The sequence below is a fragment of the Lampetra planeri genome, chromosome 23 (genome assembly GCF_965212315.1).
Source record: "Lampetra planeri chromosome 23, kcLamPlan1.2.h2, whole genome shotgun sequence".
Taxonomy (NCBI): domain Eukaryota; kingdom Metazoa; phylum Chordata; class Hyperoartia; order Petromyzontiformes; family Petromyzontidae; genus Lampetra; species Lampetra planeri.
Genome location: NC_136129.1, coordinates 2030802 through 2038128, shown reverse-complemented (window position 1 = coordinate 2038128; position 7327 = coordinate 2030802). Strand labels below are relative to the sequence as shown.

Sequence of the window (7327 nt, the reverse complement as noted above, 5' to 3'; positions counted from 1 at the left end):
CTCCAAATGGAGGATACTTCCCTCCTGGCGCTACGGCGTCGCGCGGGAGGATCCGGTCAGGGGAGGTCGGGCGTTGACTCATGGGGGTTGTGCCAGGGCCTCCTCATGCATTGGAACGGGACGATCCGCCGCCACAGGCTGGTGGTGCCTTCCACGTTGAGGGCTAGGGCTGTATGAGCTGCTCATGAGCGGCTCCTGCACCTGGGCACCCACAAAACCCTTGCCATGCTCCAGCTTAATTTCTTTTGGCCGGGCATGGCAAGGGATGTGGACGATCTCTTGCAGTCTTGTACCCAGTGTGCTCAACGGAAGCCGCCAGCAAGGGGAGCCAGCCCACCGCTCCAGTCTATTTCGGTCTCCCGGGTTAATGAGCTTGTCGCTCTTGATATTTTGGGGCCGTTTCCTTCCACGCCTAGGGGTAATAAGTACCTACTGGTTGGCGTGGAATATTTCACGCGATGGCCTATGGCTTGGCCCCTTGCCAACCAGTCGGCAGAAGCCATTGCGGAGGCTTTTGTCCAGGGCTATGTCCTCGACAAGGGCGCTCCGGAACGGTTGTTGACCGATCAGGGAAAGAACTTCACTAGTTCCCTTTTACATGAGGTGTGTGAGCTTCTCGGTATGAAGAAAATTCGTACTTCCCCTTACCACCCACAAACGGATGGGATGGTAGAACGCCTGCATAGGACTATTACGTCCATGCTATCACACCAGGTATCTGAGTCCCAAATCGATTGGGACCTTCAGATCCCGGGAATTCTGGCAGCTTACAGGATGGCTCCTCACGCGGCGACCAGATTCTCGCCATTTTTTTAAATGTATGGCCGCGAAGTTGACCCGCCTGTCGCGACCCAGCTGAGAATTTCCACACCACATGCTAAGTCCAAATTGGCTGACCATGTTAAATTTAATATCCTCAAGTTGGCTGAGGCGCGGGAGGCAGCTATTCAAAACTCTGACTCTCGCCAGAAGGCGAATGAAAGGTTGCGATTGCGCCGGTCACACACGCACGAATTGCACCCGGGCGACAGAGCGTGGCTACACTGTCCCCAGGTGCCATTGGCTACCTCGTCTAAACTGTTGCGACCATGGAGGGGCCCCGTGGAAATTGTGCAGGTTGTGCGACCCCAATGTGTTCGCATTAAATGGGGGAAGCATCGGTGGTTCGTCCACCCTTCACGGTTGAAGCCGTTATTTGCGCCACATGCTTCCTCTCACAACTATGGCCGAACATGTGGGGGGTCCACTGACTCCTGGAGGGCGGGTTCACCCCCAGCCTCTGATCCGCTGCTAACTGTTCCGCCTTCAGGGGTCCAAGGATTAACGCCCTCTCGGCCGCCGGCCTCCCCCGAGGGGGTCAGCGCAGGCTCGTCCGGGAAGCCGGAGGGCCGCGCGCCTGAACTGTCAACACCCGCCGCCGGCCCGACCGGGTCGGGCCCTTGTGACGGACCCGCTGCACGGACACGCGCCAAGACGCGCCGGTTGTTGTGAGTTGCTTCCCGCACGTGGTCCGCTGCCGTGGGGCTCGCTCACCTTTTTTTTTATTTTTTTTTGAGGGGGGGGGTGGGGGGAATCACACTCTGTACATATGTTTGCATGTTGGGGCTGGGGTATTTATAGGGGACCGTCGGTTGTTTGTTTCTCTTGTTATTGTTACGAGGCACACACATGTTGACTGTGTTAAGTCTTTATTGTTGTGGCTTTTGAGGGGTTTGTTGCAGCCGGGACGGCTGCGGGCTGTACAGGGGGGGGTGATGTAGGGGTTGTTACGGGGAGAAGGGCGGACAGAAAACACAAGGGTGTCTGCACCCACACACGGGTGTCTACATCCACGTCCGCATCTGTTAACCACTGGTGGGCCATGGGGGCTCTGTGATCCCCCATAACTCCACCCCTCGGAGGTGATTCCTATAAAAGGCGGGGAGCCAGAGAGCTCGGGGCCAGTGTGGAAGAAGCTTACCAGTGAAGTCTGAAGACCGGCAGAATAGGCCCTGGGACTCCCCTGTATCGCTGCCCTTGTCAGGGCCGAGCTGGGCAAGCCAGTGGCGCGTCCCCAAGAGCTTTCCGGACCTCTGCTCTCGTAAGAGCAAGGCTGGGTTAGCTGGGTGCCGGGATCCGTGCTTACCAGGGCCGGATCAGACAGCCTCCCATAGCACTATTAGAGGAGGACTGGGAACAGGACAGGGGGAATAGTGCTAGGGGTGTTTTCCCATCTAGTACGGGTGTAGGGGCCGTTACCCCTTCAAGTATTGTACTGCCCTTGAGTTTAATAAAAGAGTGTGCCTCGACTCCGTCGTCAGTCTCCCTGGAACTCACTACATCTGTGTGAGCCTGCGTGTATGTGTGCATGCGTGTGAGTCGTGCGAGTCATGTCAATCTGTGTGTGCGAGTCTGTGTGCAAGTCTGTGTGTGTCTGTGTGTGTGCGTGTGTGTGAGTCGTGTAAATCTGTGTGTGAGTCTATATGTGTCTGTGTGAGTCTGCGTGTGGGTGTGTGTACCTGCGAGTCGTGTGAATCTGTGTGTTCATGAGCCTGTGCGTGTGTGAGTCTGTGTGTGTGCGCGAGTTTGTATTTGTGTGAGTCTGTGTGTGTGTCTGTGTGTGTGAGTCTGTGTGTGTAAGTCTGTGTGTGTGTGAGTCTGTGTGTGTAAGTCTGTGTGTGTGTGAGTCTGTGTGTGTAAGTCTGTGTGTGTGTGAGTCTGTGTGTGTGTGCGTGGCACGTCACAACGTCTCGCCGCGGACGTTGGACGCGGAATGCGAGCAGGGCGCCCTGCGAGTCCCCTCCACTCGAGCAACACATTGCACACACACAACCTCGCGAACTGCCAGCGACAGCGGCACAGCCAGCTGCTGCACACACCGCCACCACACACACCACCACCCCACACACCATCACCACCGCCACCACACACACCGTCACCACCGCCACCACACACACCACCACACGCACCACCACCACCACACACACTGTCACCACACACCACCACCACACACACACCGTCACCACACACCACCACCACGCACACCGTCACCACGGCCACCACACACACCACCACCACACGCACCACCACCACCACACACACCGTCACCACACACCACCACCACGCACACCGTCACCACGGCCACCACACACACCACCACCACACGCACCACCACCACCACACACACCGTCACCACACACCACCACCACGCACACCGTCACCAAACACACCACCACCACACGCACCACCACACACACCGTCACCACACACCACCACCACGCACACCGTCACCACCGCCACCACACACACCACCACCACACGCACCACCACACACACCGTCACCACACACCACCACCACGCACACCGTCACCACCGCCACCACGCGCACCGCCACCACGCACACCGTTACTATAGACACCACCAACAACATCATCACCACGCCACCATCACGAACACCAAAACAAAGATCCCCCATATCGGCTGCAAGAGACTGTTGGGGCAAGTGCTGTTAGTGAGTCCCTGTGAAGCCCGGCATTTTACACGAGGGGGTGGGTGGCCAACACCACGCCGGGCCGCCTTTGTCTCCCCAGTGGCGATGTTTACACACCGCACCAGGTTCTCTTTTGAGTCGACCTATAGGGGAGGCCATGGACCGGTTCAGATAATTGCCACCGGTGTTGGCCGTGAGCGGGAATCTCCGCGTTCGTAGCGCAGTGTAGCGCTAATCGCTGCACCGCCACTCCCCACTCACGCACACTGACACCACCGTTCAACACCACCACCACCACCGACACCACCACCACCACCGCTTGTCGCTGTGAGGTTGAACTTGGCCTGGGTCCCCGCTGCAGGCAGGCAGGGAGGGGCTGGCGGGAGCCGTAAACACCGGACTGGAAGCCGCGTGGCCACGTGGGGCAGCTTCCAGTCGTGGATGTTTACAGCTCCCGGACGCCAAGCGGCTCCGGGACGCTCCGGACCCGGTCCTGTTCCTGTCTGCTCTGGGTCCCGGTCCCCATCCCGGTCCCACTCCAGTCCTGGTCCCAGTTCTGTCTCGTTCCTGGTCCGGTCACGTCTGGCCCAGTCCTGGTCCCGGGTTCTGGTCCTGGTCAGTTCTGGTCCAGCCTGGCTCTGGCCCAGTCGTGGTCCCGGGTCCAGTGAGTGCGGCCCTGTGTCGCCAGGCTGCGGAGGTCCTGCCAGGACTGGGATGGCACCAGGCGGCACTTGGCGGCACCAGGCGGCACTTGGCGGCACCAGGCGGCACCGAGGGCACAGGGAGCCCGGCAGCCGGAGTCACCGCTCCCCTCCTGCACGCCGAGGAGACGTCCGAGAGAAGTTCTGAGGTGGTGGGAGGCAGAAGGGAAGGGGTTTCAACATCTGAACGCAACTTCTGTTTTATTACCAGACAGGGTAGAAATATACCTTTTCTTATTTTTCCAAACTCAGTTTTGCACATGGCGCCATTCACACAAGGCCTCGCACACAGCTCTTTAAAACACAATCACAGTTCAACACGTCTCACGACGCTTTCACGACCAATATTATCCATAATCGAGGTTTTGGGTTCGATCGTGTAGATGTAATGACAGGGTGACACCTGCTGGCCTGGGAAGGGATTCACGGGTACGGCCACAGAGGTAACAGCCAATCAGAGAAGGAGAGGTATCTGGGGCAAAGGTAACAGGAGGGGCTAGCAGAGACACTCCGGGAACCTGCTGGAAGGTTCCACGAGAGGGCGTGGCCGGAGGCGGGGCCTTGCCACGCCTGGGGGGATGTAAGAGTGTGGTGTGAGTGAGTGGGGTCTGAGTGGGGTGTCAGTGGGGTGTGAGTGGGGTGTGAGTGGGGGGTGAGTGGGGTGTGAGTGGGGTGTGAGTGGGGTGTGAGTGGGGGGTGAGTAGGGGGTGAGTAGGGGGTGAGTGGGGGTGAGTGGGGGGTAAGTGGGGGTGAGTGGGGGGTGAGTTGTGGGTGAATGGGGGGTGAGTTTGGGGTGAGTGGGGGGTGAGTGGGGGGTGAGTTGGGGGGGTGAGTGGGGGGTGAGTGGGGGGTGAGTGGGGGTGAGTAGGGGGTGGGTGGGGGTGTGAGTGGGGGGTGAGTGGGGTGTGAGTGAGTGGGGTGTGAGTGAGTGGGGTGTGAGTGAGTGAGTGGGGTGTGAGTGAGTGGGGAGTGAGTAGGGGGTGAGTGGGGGGTGAGTAGGGGGTGAGTAGGGGGTGAGTGGGGGTGAGTGGGGGGTAAGTGGGGGTGAGTGGGGGGTGAGTTTGGGGTGAATGGGGGTGAGTAGGGGGTGGGTGGGGGTGTGAGTAGGGGGTGAGTGGGGGGTGAGTGGGGGGTGAGTGGGGGGTGAGTGGGGGGTGAGTGGGGGGTGAGTGCTGCGTGCCACTCACTGCTTTCCGTGTCTCCACGCTCACCAGACCCGCGCCAACTTCGTATGGGGGACAAAGACACCGTGAGACAGACACCACGAGACAGAGAGATACAGAGAGAGACAGACACCAGGAGGGAGACACCACGAGAGACAGAGAGAGACACCGCGTGAGACAGAGAGACAGAGACACCGTGGGACAGACACCACGAGAGAGACAGAGACACCACGAGAGAGACAGACAGAGACACCGTGGGACAGAGACAGACAGAGACACCGTGGGACAGAGACAGAGAGAGACACCGAGAGACAGAGACACCACGAGAGAGACGGACAGAGACAGAGACACCAGGAGAGAGACGGACAGAGACAGAGAGAGACACCGAGAGACAGAGACACCACGTGAGACACCGTGGGACACCGTGGGACAGGAGCGAGCGGCGCTTCGTGCTCTGCTCCGAGCGGCACCGCGACTACCGAACTGCTCCGATCGCGCGCGCATCGCCGTGAGTGGGAGAAGCTGGCGCATGGTGATGCCGACCAGTAACAGTGGGCCTCTCCCGGGTCGACTCAGCCCTGAATAAGGCTCGCGACTATTCTGAGCATTACGGTAGCGCGAGTCGCGTGCGGGTCGCGACAACTCGGGGCATTACGGCAGTGCGAGTCGCGTGCGGGTCGCGACTACTCGGGGCATTAAGGCAGCGCGACTACTCGGGGCATTACGGCAGTGCGAGTCGCGTGCGGGTCGCGACAACTCGGGGCATTACGGCAGCGCGAGTCGCGTGCGGGTCGCGACAACTCGGGGCATTACGGCAGCGCGAGTCGCGTGCGGGTCGCGACAACTCGGGGCATTACGGCAGCGCGAGTCGCGTGCGGGTCGCGACAATTCGGGGCATTACGGCAGTGCGAGTCGTGTGCGGGTCGCGACTACTCGGGCCATTACGGCAGCGCGAGTCGCGTACGGGTCGCGACAACTCGGGGCATTACGGCAGTGCGAGTCGTGTGCGGGTCGCGACTACTCGGGCCATTACGGCAGCGCGAGTCGCGTGCGGGTCGCGACTACTCGGGGCATTACGGCAGCGCGCCCCCTCTGCCGTGACGAGCGGTGCCGGCTCCACCGCATTCCGCAGCGCCAGGCGAGCGAGGGACCCCCCAGCCCCCACCGCTACCCCCCCCCCATACTTCACCACGGACTGTCGCGACAGCCCTCGCCTCTCAGCACGTCAACTCGTCAACTCACTTCGTTTATTGTCCCAGGTGCAAGGCCCTGCTCAGCTCCTACGGAGCGCTTTTGCTGCTGCTGCTGCTGTTGATGTTGCTGCTGCTGCTGCTGTTGATGTTGTTGCTGCTGCTGCTGTTGTTGTTGCTGTTGTTGCTGCTGTTGTTGTTGCTGCTGCTGTTGCTGCTGCTGTTGTTGTTGCTGCTGCTGTTGTTGTTGCTGCTGTTGTTGCTGCTTCTGCTGCTGCTGTTGTTGCTGTTGCTGTTGTTGTTGCTGCTGTTGTTGTTGTTGCTGTTGTTGCTGCAGAAGAAGCCACCGTGGCTCTCAGCGAATGATTGCTGGACGAGAGGAGCGCGGTTTGCCATCGGCATCAGCGACGTTGCGTTTATAGCAGCAGCAGCAGCAGGCAAACACTCGACACACGCGTGGGCGATGTTGATACCTCAACGTGGAAGGGACAGACCGGAGGAGCCGGAGACAAATCCACGCTGACCACGGGGAGAGAGAGAGACGCCGCTCACTCCAAATACAGCAGCAGCAGGCGTCAGGGTCGGTGTCGAACCCACGACCTCGTGTGTATCGGGCGAGGGAGTCAACATCTCCTCGCCACCACGGCGCCCCCGCACGTGAATGGTGGAGCGGTGTTGGCGCACTGCACCGTGAAGCCGGCCACGGCTACCGTCAGCGGTGGTGACGTCGGCACGGCGCTTGTGCCAGGCTAGGTGCAGGAGGTCACGGGACAGACCCAGGTGCTGTGGGTTGACTGCTGTGCC

The 7327-nt window shown here is 60.2% G+C and overlaps 1 long non-coding RNA gene across 1 annotated transcript; it reads right to left on the bottom strand.

The window, feature by feature from the left end:
• Positions 1-1671: 1671 nt before the first annotated feature.
• LOC144726221 (uncharacterized) lies at positions 1672-5913 on the bottom strand. The gene is made up of 2 exons (XR_013587252.1): positions 5358-5913; positions 1672-4314 (listed from the first exon to the last, which is right to left on the bottom strand). It is a non-coding gene; the product is annotated as an uncharacterized LOC144726221 (long non-coding RNA).
• Between the last annotated feature and the right edge of the window lie 1414 nt (positions 5914-7327).